Source organism: Stegostoma tigrinum, chromosome 15 (assembly GCF_030684315.1).
Source record: "Stegostoma tigrinum isolate sSteTig4 chromosome 15, sSteTig4.hap1, whole genome shotgun sequence".
NCBI lineage: Eukaryota > Metazoa > Chordata > Chondrichthyes > Orectolobiformes > Stegostomatidae > Stegostoma > Stegostoma tigrinum.
Genome location: NC_081368.1, coordinates 34,863,989 through 34,882,897, shown reverse-complemented (window position 1 = coordinate 34,882,897; position 18,909 = coordinate 34,863,989).

Sequence of the window (18,909 nt, the reverse complement as noted above, 5' to 3'; positions counted from 1 at the left end):
CTCTCCCTATTTATTTCAGAATCCTCTCTCCATCCCCTTTTCTGATGAAGGGTCTAGGCCCGAAACGTCAGCTTTTGTGCTCTTAAGATGCTGCTTGGCCTGCTGTGTTCATCCAGTTCCACACTTTGTTATCTCGGATTCTCCAGCATCTGCAGTTCTCATTATCTCTGATCACAATTTTAACCTTCGTAGCCATATCATTTCCAATTCTTTTGTCTGTCCAACTGTTCTTCCTTCTTCGAAAACTGAAAGAACTGCGGATGTTGTAAATCAGGAACAAAAACAGATTTGCTGAGCTTTCCCAGCAACTTGTGTTTTTGTTCCTTTTTTCATTCCCTTGTCCAGTCACTTCCCACTTACATCCACGATTCCTCTGTTGTGTTATGTCAGTTTCAGAATTTCCCGTTTGCCGACTGCAGCCACTTCATCTTTACCATGGCTGTGCAATTGCGTCATGTATCCATCAGGATGGTCTCAGGCCTCTCTGCTTCTTCCTGATGCAAAAGCTTGAACCATCCCCAACCATCACCAACCTCCTTCGCCTACCCAAGCTTGTACTCACCCTAAAAAGCTTCTCTTTTAACTCCTCTCACTTTCTTCAGATCAGAGTGGTGCCCCAACTATCCCTGTCTCTTTGTGGGTCACATGGAGCACCCACAACAGTTTCTCTGGTATACCAATGATATCATTGGTGCAGCTTCTCCCTCTCGTCCAGAATTGAAAAAGTTTCAGTTTTGCCTCCAATTTTCACCCTGCTCTCAACTTCACTTGGTTCATTTCTGACTCCTCCCTTCATTTACTTGACATTTCCATTTCCATTTCCTGGGAGATGCTGGTCACTAATATTCACCACACAAACCCGCTGATTCCCACAGTTACCTTGGCTATATATCCTCTTGTCCGGCTTCCTATAAAGACTGTTCCATTCTCTCAGTTCCTTCGTCTTTGTCACATCTGTTCCGATGATGCCAACTTCAACAAGGGATCCTTTGAGATGCCCACTAACTTCATCAACCAAGGATTCCCCAGCATCATAGTTGACAAAGCCTGCATGTCCTCTCTTTCCTCCCAAAATAGCGATAGGTCCCGCCTTGTTCTCACCTACCAACCCACCAGCATTCACAACCAGATCATTAGCTGCCACTTCCAGTCGAATGCCACCATCAGACACATATTTCCCTCCCTTCCCTTGACAGCCTTCCACAAGGACTGTTCCCTCCACGACACCCTGCTCCACTCTTCGTTCACTCTCAACAGCCCCCATACCCAGCTCCGTAGCATCTTCGCGTGCACTTCACTCAATCTAGACTACTGTATTCGCTGCTCACAATGTGATTCCCTCTAGATTTGAAGAAACAAAGCATAGACTCGGTGATGCTTTGTCACCATTGAGAGAAACAGTCCCTGCTCACAAATTCAGCCTGAGACAAGGCCTTGGAAACAAGACAATTTTATTCTGTACGATCTTGCAAGAAAGGGTGTCTGCTAGACAGGCACGCCTTACAAAGAATGTTAAACGTTCTTATACAGTTTACGAGTTGCAGAATCACACCTCCCTGCTCCCATTGGTCTTATCCTATCATTCCCCATCCTGTCGGACAGCCCTTGTTTATTGTTCCCTTTTCTGCCGGCCGAAGGCCCCATTCCCTTTTTTTCATTGCAATCCTTATTTGGCTATCCTAAAGAGCACTAGACATGCTGTATGTGCGAATCGTCAGGTTTGCAGAAATAAGCCTCTGCTACAACACCCTTATCTCTACCATGTCCTTGTCTCCAGAAAGAATGTTTCTGGTCGTGCTAACTGCCATCTTTGCAGAACCTAATCTCTGGTTAATGATAAACTTCTGCTACAAAATCTTGTGACTTTCTGCTATAAAATCTTGTGACTATAATGGTCTGCTTTTGCAAGACGCCACCATTCATCCTTATCTGCAGAAACAACATTTCTAATCTCTAACAACCATTCTGTCCTTAACAAAGACTCTGAGCTCTCAGTTGCCACTTCAGTACACCAATGTGTTATCTGGCCAAAGTCTGTCTCCAGCTTGCTGCAGTGCAAGGCTTCACCTGGAAGATCTGTTTGGGCTCTTGGATACTGGGGAGGGAGGAAGTAAACACGCAGATGTTACACCTTCTGTGGTTGCAGGGGAAGGTGCCATGAGGATGTGGGAGGTTGTTGGGAGTGAAGGCAGAGTGGACTAGGATGACTTGGAGAGAATGGTCCCAGCAGAAGGCAAATGAGGGATGGGAGGGGAATGTTTGTCTAGTGGTGGCATCTTGCTGGAGGTGGCAAAAGTAGCAGCTAATGATTTTCTGGATGTGGATGCTGGTGGGATGGTAGGTAAGGACAAGGGGAGCCCTATCGCTGTTGTGGGAGGGAAGAGAGGAGTGAGGCCAAAGTGCAGGAGATGGGTTGGACCTGAGGGCCTTGTCAACAACAGTGCGGGAGAATCCACAGTTGATGAAGGAAGTGGACATTGTGGAGGCTCCCTTTTCGAAGTCAGCTTCATTGGAACAGATGCACTGGAGATGGAGGAACTGGGAGAATGGAATAGAGACTTTACAGGAAGCAGGATGTGAGGATATATAGTCAAGGTAACTGTGGGAATCAGTGGGTTTCCAGTGGATATTCGTGGCCAGCCTAACCCCAGATATGGAAACAGATGCCACAGCAGGGAAGGGTGACAATGAGGACAGGGTAGAAATTGGAAACAAAAATCAATAAATGTTTCCTCAATGATGTCATTGGTACATTGGAGAAAGAGTTGTGGGTGGTGGCAAGAAAAGGATTGGAACAAGGTATGTTCCAGTTACATCACAAAGAGACATGCACAACTGGGGCCGATGCAGGTACCCATGGCCTCCCCTCTGACTTGAAGAAAATGAGAGGAGTTGTTTAGGGTGAAAATATTATGTTATCTAATAGCAGACTATTACACACAACCCATTGTTAGCCACTAACAGATCCCATTAATAGCTATTCATTTTCCTAACTTGATTATTATTCACTCCTTTGTCCATTCTTTTCTCTCTTTTTGGGCTCTATCACCAGGAATAATTGACTCCTTCACCCCTCCCCTACTCTATCTTCTGCATAAAAAACAAACATTTTCCTGGCTACCATCAGTTCTGAGGAAGGGTTACCAGACCCGAAACATTAAGTCTAATTTTTCTCCATAGATACTGCCAGACTTGCTGAGCTTTTCCAACAATTTCTGTTTTTGTCACTGTTTTTCCCCATTTGACTCAATATCCAGTTTGCTGAAAGTTTGGATTATGTAAAGAGCCTCCCTGGACTGACCTATCCCCTCCCTAAATCCCCACCCACACTCACCATTACTAGCTCCATCCCCACCTCTATGACCTGTCTGTCTCCTCTCCAGCTATCTTCTCCTTTATCCATCTTCTATCCGCCTTCCCCCTCTCCCGATTTATTTCAGAATCCACCCCTCGCCCCATTTCTGAAGAAAGGTCCAGACCCGAAAAGTCCGCTTTCCTGCTCCTTTGATGCTGCTTGGCCTGCTGTGTTCATCCAGCTCTACACCGTATTATCTCAAGATTCTCCAGCATCTGCAGTTCCTACTACCTCTGCAGTTCTTGGTGTTTATTTTAGCAGTCAAATGCTCATTGCTGATGTTAATTGAAACAAAAAGGACTGAACTGTGTCACTGGGGGGCTGGTACCAACTTCAAAATTGTCGTCTGTTGAAATCCTCCTTTACTCACATACCCTCAAACAACACACATAGACACACGGATATACTACTCATAAGTAATCAAAAGAGTGAGAGAACATTGTGACCAAATCTACATAATTGTTTCTCCTTGCTTCATTTTTGCTGACATTACGTCTAATTTTAGGGTGCAGTTATATTGAGAGATTATTGTATTATATTGTTATATTTGCCATGTTCAAAATCACCTTATAGCCAATGATAACACTTCTGTAAATCTCAGAGTTTACAGCAGACTGTACTGTTCATGTAAATTAATCTGAATTTCATCAACACAAGTGTACTTTGTTGTTGCTTTGCATAGAGCTAGTGGTGGTGCAATCCTGCCCTGCATAACACCTGCTTTAAAATTTGTTCCATTTTCTGTTCCAGAACTATCTGTTGCTCCATATCAGGGCTTTCATTCGCTCACTGTCTGCTGTTGTCCAGTGACCCCAGCATGCTGCAAGGAGATGCTAAGAATTTCCTTTAGAGTAGTGGCCTCCTGTTCTCTGCTAGCTGGGCCTTGTTCATGGTGCCAGTACGTGTGGTGTCTGCTTGTTTGCAGCTGGCAGTAGTTCCCAGTCATGAGCCATCACCCCACAGTTTTAGGTTGCCTCAGTTCCAGTTCACCAATCACATACCTGTGATTGGACAAAGCTTCTTCACGTTACCAGCCAGCCAAAGGCTTTTGCTGCAGATCAATCGATTTCCAGAAATTGAAAGAGAATCTACACTTTAAAAATATTGGACCATAAGATCATAACATATTGGAGCAGAATGAGGCCGCTCAGCCCATGGGGTCTGCTCCACCTTTCGATCATGACTGGTGTAGCTGATATTATGTTTAACTTTCTTAGCCATGCCATTAAATGTATGAGAAATCAAACATGAGGGAACGGTTAAAGGCAGGGTCCTTGGTGGTACAGGAAAACCAAACATGTGAGTAATCTGTGAAGAAACTGTTAGGACCCTGGGATGCTGAGAATCAAACATGGATGGTATGCACAATACCAGGTTGTCTAGTCATCCTAGAAATGTAGCATTTTATCATTTCACCAGCTTCATGAGGAATAGAAAGAAAAGTACACATGAAGCTCCAGTATTTTGAGTCTAAAGTACAGTTATTTCTAACGTTTAGGAACCTGGAAATGTAACATAGTGGTGACAGGATGCCTGAGGGAAAAAAATCTTAAATTTCATCCTGAGTTAGACTGAAAAATCAACTGAGACTAGTTATAAAGAGAGTGAAAATCTGATTCTGCATGATTCATTCAGAATGGTCACCAACAGCAATAAACAAAGTTCCAGCCTGTGATAAATTAGGAGACTGTTAATGTTTTTAAGACATTTGAGAAGTTGAAACAAAAATGCAGACTTCCATTCAATATGCAAGTGAAGAGATTGGTGTCAGTTACATCATTTTGTGGGCAGGAGAGAAAGGGTGCAATTTGGTTAAGAGAGGGGAGCAGAGTGACCATAGATCATAGAATCCCTACAGTGTGGAAACAGGCCCTTCAGCCCAACAAGTCCACACAGACCCTCGGACATCCCACACAGATCCATCCCCCTCCAACCCATCTAATGTACAGAGCGCTGAACACTAGGGTCAATTTAGGATGGCCAATCCACCTAGTCTGCACGTCTTTTGGACTATGGGAGGAAACCCACAGATACAGAGAGAATGTGCAAACTCCACACGGACGGTCACCTGAGAGTGGAATCAGACCTGAATTCCTGGTGCTGTGAGGCAGTAGTGCTAACCACTGAGCCACCGTGCCGCCCAAAATGTGGAGGTGATAACACAAAACCAGACACAATGTTTGAAAAATTCAGCATACTTCTCAGGTCTACTGATATGAATTTGTAGGCCTGAAGCAGGAATCAGGTGAATAAGTTGACAGTTTAATAATGTTATTGAAAAGTCCAGCCCCAGAAAATGTAAATCTAAGGAAACAAAATAAATGTGGGCCAATCATCCCATGTAGGGCTCTACACAACCTCAAGTACAAACGGATTTGATTGGAATGGCCAATCTCACAATATTGTGGGCTGTAGGAACTGCCACAGCAGATTAAGTTATGCATAGAGAGATGAAGAGACTGAGTTTCTAAATGGCCATCTTTTGGATGGCAGCTAGAGTTGATGGAATGAAACACAAAGAAAGAATGCACAAAAACAGAAGTTGCTGGAAAATCTCAGCAGGTCTGGCAGCGCCTGTGAAGAAAAGAATCAGAGTTAACGTTTCAGGTCTGGTGACCCTTCCTCAGAACAAAAACGAGAACAACCATACCTTGGAAGATGACAAAAGAGTTTGAGGACACAATAATCACAAGAGCCATACAACTGTGTGGAATGTTGGGATGAGGCAGTTCCCAGAGAAAAGAAATTCTCACGACCATTCAGATCAGGAAGAGGGTGAGAAATAAGTCTACATTTGTAAATCTGAAACTGAAGCTTGTTATCAGAAAACAGAGTATCATTCCCTCAGAGTACAGCAGAAACTTTTTTTCTGTAAATTTGAAAGGAAACAGTCAAGTAAAGGTGCTGAGGTTTACCAAACCAAGTCAAAAGAAAATACAAAGGGAAAGATATTAACTGCATGTTATACGTCACTGAAGCAGATGGTTTCGTTGTCCTAGGGTTGAGCACTTTGTGAAGAGCTGCAGCTGATCTCAGGAAACCATGAGATCAAAGACCGAGGCACAAATAGCTAGCATCTTGTAAATGTAATACTGTGGGGTCTCAGCCAAATTAGAGATGAGACAAGCAAAGACAGCATAAATGCCCTCTCAGCAAGTGATCTAGGGGTAGCACAGCCAGCAATAAAGCACTTCTGGTGTATCAGAGATGACATTTCATTAAAAAAAAGGTGCTCTGCCACTGATCCACATTAACCGTACCCAAAATGATGCCAGAAGAACCTCTTCGGAAAACACGTGAAGGGCACAAGGGAATGGAGAACTGTACATTCAGAGAAAGACATGAAAAGAACTATGTCTGCATGCATTGTATGCCCAACATACAGAAACACAAAACAGAAAGAGGAGATGATAGTTAGGAGGTCCCACTCTGACTGTGGTCCAGTGTAACAGCTATTCACACACAATCAAGAATGGTTACTCATAGTCACAGTCATCGTATTTGAAAGGTGAAATATTTGGGATGTATATTATTCACTGAGCAAGGGATTCCTGAAAGAATAATATGTAACAATGAAACACAGTTTATCTCCAGAGAACTTAACAAATCAACTGAACAGATTTGATTTACCATCATCACCCTATCACCACATCACACAGAGGACACAGGTTTATTGAATAGACCAGACCCAATGGTGAACAGGACACTCACAAACTACTGTAAGGCAAAGAAAGAAAGAACCAGAACATGCCTTATACTAACTCCAACTTATCATTGCTTGCAGAGCTGTTGTATGGGAGCAAGTACAAGTTAACCCTGCCAAACAAGAGTCTCCCTCCAAGTGACTTGAAGATAATAGGGGGAGGTGATCATTCAGTGGTATTATCATTAGACTATTAATCCAGAAACCCAGGTAATGTTCTGGGGACCCAGGTTCAAATCCTGCTGTGGCAGATGGTGGAATTTGAATATCATAAACATCTGGAGTTAACAGTCTAATGATGACCATGAATCCATTGTCAGTTGTCAGAAAAACCCATCTGGCTCATTAATCTTCTTTAGGGAGGGGAAACTGCCATGCTCACCTAGTCTGGCCTACATGTGACTGTCGACCCGCAGCAATGTGGTTGATTCTCAACTATCCTCTGGACGTTTAGGGGTGGGCCATAAATGCTGGCCTAGCCAGTGACATCCTCATTCCCGTGAATGAACAGAAAAAAAGAGTAAGATGATAATACTCTGATACACAGGTCGAAGAGGATCAACTCTTCAACGAACATGATAAGCCCCTGCCTGAATTGTTAAAAAGGTTAAACTGCATGTGCATAAGATGGCACTTTAAGTGGCAACTTATCAACTTTTCACTGTCTGCGTTTGAGTACACGTGACAATTGACCTAATTTGATTCATTTGAAACTGCACATGAATAGGGTCCAATTATGAAAACCTGGAACCCAGCAAAAATTTGCAGTGAAGCCAAGTTCTGTCATTAAGACCAAAACCACTAAACAAATATGAAGGAGCAGGGTCCATAAACAACCTAAAACTCAGCTAGGAACGGAGGAAGGTTAGGTCAACAGTATCAGAAACATTACTGACCAGTGAGACAACATCAACAGCACCATTAATAAGAGATGCACCATCAAAAGTATCATCAGTATTTGCCACCAAACACTTGTAGTTGTTGGTCCAACATCACTTGCAAGTGTACCAACTCATCTCTGAAAGATGAATGCCAGATCCACAAGATAGAAGCACAGCATTCTACCACCTGAGCAAGGTAAGGAACACTTTCTCTAAACAGAAGAAAAATGATTAAAGAAGATTTTTAGGGTGTTAGTTTATTCATTTAGGTTACTTGTTGATCATCACTTAGAATTAAATGTGAATAACTATAACAGTATGTGGTTTTGGAGGTGATATATTAGCTTGGATAGAGAATTAGCAAACTAACAGAAGACAGAAAATTAGGATTAAAGGGGCATTTTCAGCATGGCAAGCTGCAACTAGTGAGGCCATTTTTAGAATATTGCATTCAATTCTGGTGTCCCTGCTATAGGAAACATTTAAAAAGGCCAGAAAAGATTTACAAGAATGTTGCCAGGTTTAGAGGGTTGAGCTATAGGCAGAGGCAAAGTAGGCTGGGACTATTTTCCCTGGAGCACTGGAGTCTGAGGGGTGGCCTTATCGAGGTTTATATAATATTGAGGCGCATGTATAGGGTGAACAGCCAAAGATTTTTTCTGATCAAGTGGGGTCCAAAACCGAAGACGTAGGCTGAAGGCAAGAGGGGAAAGATTTAAGAGAGACTTGGTGGTAATTATTTCACATGGAGGGTGGTGTGTGTGTATGGAACAAGCTGCCAGAGGAAATGGTGGAGGCAGGTACAATTACAACATTTTAAAGGCAGCTGGATGGGCACATGAAAAGGAAGGAATTAAAGAGATATAGGCCAAATGTTGGCAAATGGGACCAGATCTGTTTAGTGGAGCGAAGGGTCTGTTTCCATGCTGTATATCTCTGTGACTCTATGGCACTGTGAGTACCGCAGAGATCTGTGCTAGGGCCACAATTATTTGCATGACTTGACTAAATAAATTCATGACTTGACTAAAATAAATGTTGTCCTTTAGTCACCATTGTGACACAAAAATAGTTGGAAAGGCAAGTAGTCAGGATGATGTAGAGTCTGCAGAGGGATTTGGGCATGTTAAGTTACTGGACACAAATTTGGGAAAATGTGAGGTTATCCACTTTTGCAGGAAGAATGACGGAATAGAGTATTATTTAAAAGAAGAAAGACTGCAGAAAGCTATGGAACAGCAGGATTTGGTAGTTATCAGGCATAAATCACAAGAGATAGCATATAAGTCCAGCAGATAATGGGAACGGCAACTGGTACCTTGGTTTTTATTTCAAAGGGAATGGAGTATAAAAATAGGAAGATTTTGTTATAACAATACAAGGAATCAGTCATACTACAGCGGGAATACTTGTGAACACCGAGGTTGTAGAAACGCTCACCGAGCTGGTGGGTTTGGTTGCAAACATTTCATTTCCCTAGAGGGTAACACCATCAGTGTGCCTCCGGTCAAGTGTTGATGTTCTGTCCAGATTGTGATTTAATACCTCAGTTTGTTGGGGTGTTTGGTACCACTTCCAGTTCTGTTTTTCAGTGGTTTGTACACAGGATAAGCGTTCTGGTAGTACCTGCTTTCTGAGGCAATCGTGCAGGGAGTCTTGTTGTTCCCAGGTCATGCTCAGTCAGATGGCATTTGTTCTCCATGTGCAGGCCAGTGGCTCGACGAGCATGTCTACAACCTCATCCACAACCCGAGCTACAAATCTTCTCTCAAAACTTTAAACACCCAAGGATGCAACACCCTCAAACTGGCCCGCAGATGGGAAACAAATGCCATCTGACGGAGCGCAATCTGCGAACAACTGTATTTCCTGCACAAATGCCTCAGAAAGCAGGTATGGCCACAAATTTTATCCTGTGTACAAATCATTGAAAAACAGAACTGGAAGTGGTTCCAAACACCCTAACAGACAGAGGCATATATATAATAAGCAGGACAGGACACCAACACCTGCACTGATGATGTTATCTAGCAGGGTGACAAAATGCTTGCAACCAAACCCAGCAGCTCTGCGAGAATGTTTACAACCTGATCCACAACCCGAGCCACAAATATTCTTGAAAACTTTATACTGTGAACGCTTTTGGACTCCTTATTGCAGGAAACATATACTGGCATTGAATGTCATCCTGATACCAAGAGTCAAGGGGCTATCTTACGAGGAGAGGTTGAGTAATTTGGGCCTGTACTCATTGGAGTTTAGAAGAATGAAAGGTGAAGTTAATGAACCATGGATGACTTGATAGGGTAGATGCAGAAAGGCTGTTTCCCCTTTTGGAGAGTCTAAAGATCAGTCAGCATAATCTCAGAATTGATTTTGAGGTGAGAGATGAGGAGCAATATTTCTCAGAGACCTGCTCAGCCTCTCCAGCAATTTTGTTATTGTTCCTGATTTACAGCATCAACAGTTCTTTTGGTTTTTATTTAGTACACATCTTATGGTCTATTGATGTAGAGGCATCTTATCATCTATTGAAGGAAGTGCAATGCTAAATTACTATACGATTCGTAAAAAGTTAGGAACTAATTGTTTTATGAATATGTATACCAAGAAACCAGATTCACTGCTACACTACAGTCATGTGGCAAGCAATAATGTTATCAGCCAAACACCCAAATGGAGAGCATCAAGAAATACACCTGATTAAACATTTGTATTTTGAATCTGAAGTGCGATTATTTCTAACTTATGGAAAAGATAAACAAAAATATGCAAAAGATGACAAAGTGTGAAGCTGGATGAACGCAGGAGGCCAAGCAGCATCTCAGGAGCACAAAAGCTGACGTTTCAGGCCTAGACCCTTCAGACAGGGGTATGGGGAGAGGGTTCTGAAATAAATAGGGAGAGGGGGGAGGCGGACCGAAGATGGATAGAGGAGCAGATAGGTGGAGAGGAGAGTATAGGGGGCGGAGGTGTGGAGGGGACAGGTCGAGGAGGCGGGATGAGGTTAGTAGGTGGGAAATGGAGGTGCGGCTTGAGGTGGGAGGAGGGGATAGGTAAGAGGAAGAACAAAAGGCAAAAGATGAGATGTAGTTTCATTGAAATTGATTTGCAGATAAATTAGCACTTCTTTAGCTTATCTCTCTAGCAAATTTAAGAAGAATCCTGTAATTATCCCTGGCTCTGTCTCATACTTTATTCTTGATCTTTCAAAATGTATTGCAAATATAAGAGTCATGGTCTTGAAATTGTTATCTTGCACTAATCAGGAAAGACACAAAAATGCCAAAGTTCAAATGGAACAACAATTTATATTACACGAGGAAAGGCGATTGACTGATTGGCAATATGACCCTGATTGTTGGGCAATATGATCCAGATTGGTCAAGGTGTTGCAATGGTCTTCTATGCTTTCGTTTAATTTTTAAAAAGGTGCGATTCCTGGGCATGTTCCTTTTGCCTGCAAAGGACATGTCCCTGCATGTGCTTGCATCTAGGAATCATAAATAAGACATATTGTGAGTCTGACTACTAATCTTAAATTGTCCTGTTATTCTTAGTGCATTCAATATTATTTAGCATTACGCCTTTTCTGAACCACAATAAATAACACCCAACTGGAATTGATTAGCAAATTCTGCTATCTTGGGTTCAAGGTGACAGACAATCTGTTCCTTGATACACGTATATGGAAAGCTGCTACCACCTTCAGCCTACTCAGGAAAAGTGCATGGAGTAACCAGGGGACAGATGCTGGTTTGGCATTGTGTTTTCAGCACCTTGTCTGACTGTGAAACATGAATGACTGACAGTGTTCAGGAAAGCAAAAGCAACAACTTTCATCTTTACTGTTTACGTTGCATGCTGGGGATCTCACGAAAGGATAAAATCCTGAATGTAGTAGTTCTCTTAAAAGACAGATCTCCCAAGTAGGTTGGCATTTAGCCAAAAGAACAGTTATTAGCCAGATATGTTTATAAGTTGAAGGATGGATTATTTGTGTGCTGGGGCAGCCAGAGTTAGAAGGCCGACAAGGCATGCAGAACATCACATGAAGACTTTAAACATTGATTTGCACACCTAACAGACACGAGCTAAAACCAGAGGAACATTGGTGATATCACCAATGAGCAGGCATTCACCACAATGATCATCAGTGGCTGCAACAGCTTGGTAACATGAGACCAAACTGAAAATAACTACCTACAGTAACATCAGATGGCCACATCATGTGCGATAAGTCTGTGAATTCATTTCTTTGATGAAAGTTAATTGTATGAAGCTATTCCAACCTGAATAAGCAATTGTATGTCCATATGTAGATGGAAAAATGGCAAAAAAGATAATTTGGTGCCTTCAGTAAAATTGCTGTTATGTTTGTTACAATACAGGAGTACTTAATTGACTATAAAGCACTTTGTGAAGTGTGAAGCCATGTGAAGTGTGACATGAGTTCACTTTTTTCTTTTTGTCTTTCATTCCCAGCTGTTTAATATAACATGACTTCCAATGGTGAAGAAGGGCACTGAACAGGGTAGCTTGTGTAGTTGTGCCGGTACCTCCAGCAGCTGATAGGAACAGTGAAGAAGCACAGCTGTAGCAGTTGATCAGGCACTGGTGAAAATATAGTGTCTCTGGGGAAGGTGGGCTGATGGGAAGAAAGAGCAGATAGACAAAGGTTTCCTTTAAACCACAGACTTCATTCCATCTAAATATTGCAATTACTTCTTTGTTTTACCCTCCATGCTTGTACTGACCTAATATAAGTGGAATAAAGATTCCTTGCTTCATGATCTTTGAACCGTCCTGTTGTTCAAATCCCATGTTACATTTTGGTGTCATCTGCAACATTCCACATCACAGACATCAAGTCAGGCCAAACAAGGTTGAAAGATGCTTGGCCGAGATGGTGTAGGAGTTGAAACAAGCAATGTCTGTAATGGAGGCTGCTGCGGAGACATTGGATGCTGAGCTATTGGTGTATTAATCAGTGAGAATTGAACCTTAAGGCCAAACATGCAGAAATTCTCCATGTGTGTTTATTTGATGCTTTGGAGGAAGCAAACCGGACTCCTGGTTAGATATTCAATTTGCTGATGAATAGGAAGCTGAACAGATTTCAGGGAAGACAGGAAACACCCAAAGATCTGGTGATTGAAACCCGGATTAAGGATGCATAGCTGGTTATGGCATCCAGAGGTCTCAATGCAAGTGAGCTGGTGGCATCTGTATGGGAAAGTCCATTGAAATACACTGAGAAAATGTTCAAAAGAATTCTGCAGTGCATCTTTGTGGCACTGACAAGCCTTTTGGGGACAGCAGGAGTCTAATACACAGATACAGAGGTTTTATGAGGACAGAGAAAGCAAAAAGGAGGACCAGTTTTGTGTGTCCCTGGAGCTGAAGTTGTTGAATCACGTTGTCCTCTTTTAAATCAGCTAGCAATAGGCAGCTGAAGGACTGCCTTGCAGAAGAGTATTGGGGATGTCCAGATGGAGTTTAGGAAACACATTTTTCTTTCTTCAAGGCACAGGATCACATCAACCAGGTCATAGTGAGAAAAACCAGAAGAACTGTGGATGCTGTAAATCAGGAACAATCACAAAAACAGAAGTTGCTGGAAAAGCTCAGCAGGTCTGCAGTATCTGTGAAGAAAAAAAATTGGGATAACCCTTCCTCAGAACTGGAGTTCTGAAGGTGCTGAGGGTGATGGGGTTAGTGTGGAGTGTGGAACGGACAAGGGAGTCGTGGAGAGAGCAGTCCCTACGAAAGGGGTAGGGAGGCAAATATCTCTTTGGTTGTGGGGTTGGATTGTAGTTGGCAGAAGTGGCGGAGAATGATACATTGGATGCAGACGTTGATGGGGTGATATGTGAGGACAAGGGGAATTCTGTCTTTGTTTTTGTTGATGAGATGGAACACGAGGCCAGACATGCAGGAAATGCAAGAGACACGGTTGAGGGTATTTTCGACCACCAAAGTGGGGGGTGGGTTATGGCCCTTCCTTAAAACTGCAAGAAGTGCTACATCTGTCCCTACGCCTCCACCCCGCGCCCCCACCCCGCCTCACTTCCATTCAGGTTCAGTGTCTCAACATTGAAGAAACTAAAGAATTGATCATTGACTTAAGAAAGAAGACAGGAGAACATGCCACCATCTTAATCAACAGAACTGAGGTTGAGAGGGTGAAGAGCACAAGTTCCTCAGAGTGATGATAGCAATGACCTGTCCTGGACTTCCCACATAGTCGAGAAGGCACAACAATGCTGCTTCTTCCTAAGGCGGCTCAGGAAACTTGGCCCGTCCATAAGGTCCCTCACCAACTTCTACAGATGCACCATCGAAAGCATACTGTCCAGATGCATAATGGCCTAGTATGGCAACTGCTCTGCACGGTACCATAAGAAACTAAAGAAGGGCGTGTGCACAGCCTAGGCCATCACAGAAGCCAACCTTCCCTCCTAATTATATGGCTTACTGCTGCAGAAAGGCGGCCTAACATCAAAGACTCATCACACCCTGGTAATGACCTCCTACAACCTCTTCCATCGGGCAGAAGATACAGAAGCCTGAACACACACACAAGCAGGTTCAGCAACAGCTTCTTTGGCTGTTATCCGACTATTGAATGGACTCTAGCCTCAAATAATATAACCTGTAAGGTAGCCTCTATACCTCTAAGTCTTCTTGATCTGTACATCCGTTGCTTGCTATGATCTGCTTGTACTACTTATAAACAAAGTGTTTTACTAAATTTCAGTACACGTGATAATAAAATCAAACAAGTTTATATGAACATTGTCCAGGTTCTGCTGTAATTGTTTCCTGCAGCATTCCAATGTTCTGGGCTGAAGCTTCGAGGATGAAATACCATTCCATCACTTTGGATCTCTGATGAACTCCAATTTTGCCATTCTTATAAGTATGAACAGCAATTGAATCTTCTTCATTCCCAGGGAAATACTGTCAGCAATGTATCTTTTGATTCACTATCATTCAAGCTACTTCTGGGTTTTACTTACCTGCCACGTCTTAAAACTTGGACAACAGTTTCATCAATGCTCCATGTCAACTCTATCCATCATGTGTCAAATCTATTCCATCATAGTACCTCTGCCTTTAGCTCTGGGCTCCCTACTATTGTCTCCTCTCTAATTCATTTGTTGACAAGTACATATGTTTATATCCTAATTTTGTTTTCATAACTGAGCCTAACAGTGCAGGTCAGCACAGTAGTGAAATATGATCTTGGGTTAGAAGACTAAGATGTAGAATAAATTTCCACTAATTTTGTACTTTTGACCGAGGCAGAGGAAAAGTGAGTTGGTGGAGAGACCCAGTGTGAAAGACCAAGGGGTTACTAATTGTGGTGAAAAGAAAGAAAGACCTGTAAAATGGATGGAAGTGAAAGAATTAAAATGAGAAACTGGGTTGTCCCTGCTAACGGAAAAGTGAACAGGACATGGCCACGGTGGGTGGACTGGGGGTGGTGGTGGTGTGTGCATAAGCTTTATGAGTCTTATACTCAAATCCGAATATTAATTTATTCATTTGAGACTTTAATTTGGCAACAGGAGGTAGTCTAGTGCCGTAACTCAGGAAACTTTAATTTCTGTTATAAATAATACCTATTGAAACAGGGCGGGAATTTTACAGGGATAATGGGAACTGCAGATGCTGGAGAATTCCAAGATGATAAAATGTGAGGCTGGATGAGCACAGCAGGCCAAGCAGCATCTCAGGAGCACAAAAGCTGACGTTTCGGGCCTAGACCCTTCATCAGAGAGGGGGATGGGGAGAGGGAACTGGAATAAATAGGGAGAGAGGGGGAGGCAGACCGAAGATGGACAGAAAAGAAGATAGGTGGAGAGAGTATAGGTGGGGAGGTAGGGAGGGGGTAGGTCAGTCCAGGGAAGGCGGACAGGTCAAGGAGGTGGGATGAGGTTAGTAGGTAGATGGGGGTGCGGCTTGGGGTGGGAGGAAGGGATGGGTGAGAGCAAGAACCGGTTAGGGAGGCAGAGACAGGTTGGACTGGTTTTGGGATGCAGTGGGTAGGGGGGGAAGAGCTGGGCTGGTTGTGTGGTGCAGTGGGGGGAGGGGACGAACTGGGCTGGTTTAGGGATGCAGTTGGGGAAGGGGAGATTTTGAAACTGGTGAAGTCCACATTGATACCATTAGGCTGCAGGGTTCCCAGGCGGAATATGAGTTGCTGTTCCTGCAACCTTCGGGTGGCATCATTGTGGCACTGCAGGAGGCCCATGATGGACATGTCATCTAGAGAATGGGAGGGGGAGTGGAAATGGTTTGCGACTGGGAGGTGCGGTTGTTTGTTGCGAACTGAGCGGAGGTGTTCTGCAAAGCGGTCCCCAAGCCTCCGCTTGGTTTCCCCAATGTAGATGAAGCCGCACCGGGTACAGTGGATGCAGTATACCACATTGGCAGATGTGCAGGTGAACCTCTGCTTAATGTGGAACGCCATCTTGGGGCCTGGGATGGGGGTGAGGGAGGAGGTGTGGGGACAAGTGTAGCATTTCCTGCGGTTGCAGGGGAAGGTGCCGGGTGTGGTGGGGTTGGAGGGCAGTGTGGAGCGAACAAGGGAGTCACGGAGAGAGTGGTCTCTCCGGAAAGCAGACAGGGGAGGGGATGGAAAAATGTCTTGGGTGGTGGGGTCGGATTGTAAATGGCGGAAGTGTCGGAGGATAATGCGTTGTATCCGGAGCTTGGTAGGGTGGTGTGTGAGAACGAGGGGGATCCTCTTGGGGCGGTTGTGAGGGATGTGTTGCGGGAAATATGGGAGACGCGGTCAAGGGCGTTCTCGATCACTGTGGGGGGAAAGTTGCGGTCCTTAAAGAACTTGGACATCTGGGATGTGCGAGAGTGGAATGTCTTATCGTGGGAGCAGATGCGGCGGAGGCGGCTGTTGTTGCCTTTTGGTTCAGGTCAGAAATCAGACAACCCCAGGTTATCGTCCAACAGGTTGGACTATGAGAGATAATGGGAACTGCAGATGCTGGAGATTCCAAGATAATAAAATGTGAGGCTGGATGAACACAGCAGGCCAAGCAGCATCTCAGGAGCACAAAAGCTGACGTTTCGGGCCTAGACCCTTCATCATCTGATGAAGGGTCTAGGCCCGAAACGTCAGCTTTTGTGCTCCTGAGATGCTGCTTGGCCTGCTGTGTTCATCCAGCCTCACATTTTATTATATTAGGTTGGACTATGACCTGGTGTTGTATGATTTCTGACCTTGTCTAACCCTATCCAACACTGGCACCTCCACATTTTTGGTTTGGCTTAGAGGGTAGGTTATAAACAATTTCTCTGTCTCTCTCTAGTGCCTCAAGGACTGCCTATTCCCAAATGAAAATAGGATAACTTCAAACTTTTGTCACAAGCATTGGTTGCTGAAAGCTGCCGATTACTAGCTGTACTAACCCACAGCATGATCAATGACATCTTAACATTTTGTTAGGCTGAGGCTAAGCCAAGCTTGTTGCTAATTGGCTTAAGGGATACATGAGCAATCACTAATTAGACCTGAAGGGTGATGGACAGTGACTGATGTCATCTCCCACTATCTTGTGACTGATTCCTTAAGTTGTCAGTTATCTACGAGACCCTGCTCTTCATTAAGTTTTGTATTATAACTTTACTAAGGTAAATATTCTTGAATAAAAATGGAAGCAAATGCAGCCAGGACTCAAAAGCTCATGTCTGAATCCCTGCTAATTGGAGAAGTTCCCATCAGATCAAACACTTTACTAATCTGTAACAATTTGTTTTTCCCTAGATAACAAAGTGTGGAGCTGGATGAACATATCAAGCCAAGCATCCCTAGCTTTGCTTCTGCTGCATTGAATGTTCAGTAACGGTTTAAGTTATCTTAGTACAGAATATAGAAAATATGTTAATTTCTACAAATTGATAGAACATGTTAAAATCTAATGTTAATAAATTATAAAATTAAACACAGTGTTGCAAATTTAACTCTAATGCACAGGCTTCATTTAGTTAATTGCTGAACTTTTTAAAAAAACAAAGGGTGCTGCTGTGGTTATGATTCCTTGTTAAGTGCTAACAAACTAGGGAATGTCCCATGTCTGTTTTATTCAACCTTGGAAGTCTGGATCTTTTAGTAGTCAGATCTCTCTCAGTCTTACGGCGCTAAGTCTAAACATTAAATTGTCTTACCCTGTTCACATTCCAATGATGCAGTTCTTTGCCAAATGAACCTAAGTAGAGTCACATGATATTAGACTGCTAAGCTCTAATTTGGCTATACTTAAGCAGAATCATAACCTTAGATTGATCAATGAATATTACTTTGTGCGATTATAACCAAATCAACCTAACTTTATGTATTTCCAACCACTTTGAATGGATGTCCACAATGACTAGGAACATTAAGCTCTTGAAAGGACCAGCAAGAGTTGAAATGTAACCAAGTCCAGAGTTTATCCGGCCATTCCCATGAATGTGGGGGTGCCTCTTGTGGCAGTTTTTGTGCTTGTTGGCACTCTGGGCATTGCCCCACCACCACTAGTATGTTGGCATCCAACCCTGGCCACTATACATAGCTTCTTGCTAACTATTTCATCTTGGAAACTCCACCACTATCTGGTGGTGACCTTTACTAAGGACAATCACTCTTGCTCCATGGTGATCTGATCTGGTCAGGTCCAAAAATGTTTCAATCCTGGTTGCGATGGCCCTTTTGTTTTCCCCCATTACCACCAGCTGTTTCAGTTTTGTGAGGACACATCCTTTTGTGCTCACTGTTGGTATTGTCCGTGGTGACTGGGAGGGTGTCCAGAAAGTTTAAAGCCAAAACGAATTCTTCCGGGGAGGCACTACCAGTGGAATTTTTTGCCAGTGGGAGACAGCTCAGGGCATCTGCATTAGTCGCTTGGCTTGCTGGACAGTGTTCTAACTTGTACACACTAAGAATAAAGGCCCTAATGCTGAACTCT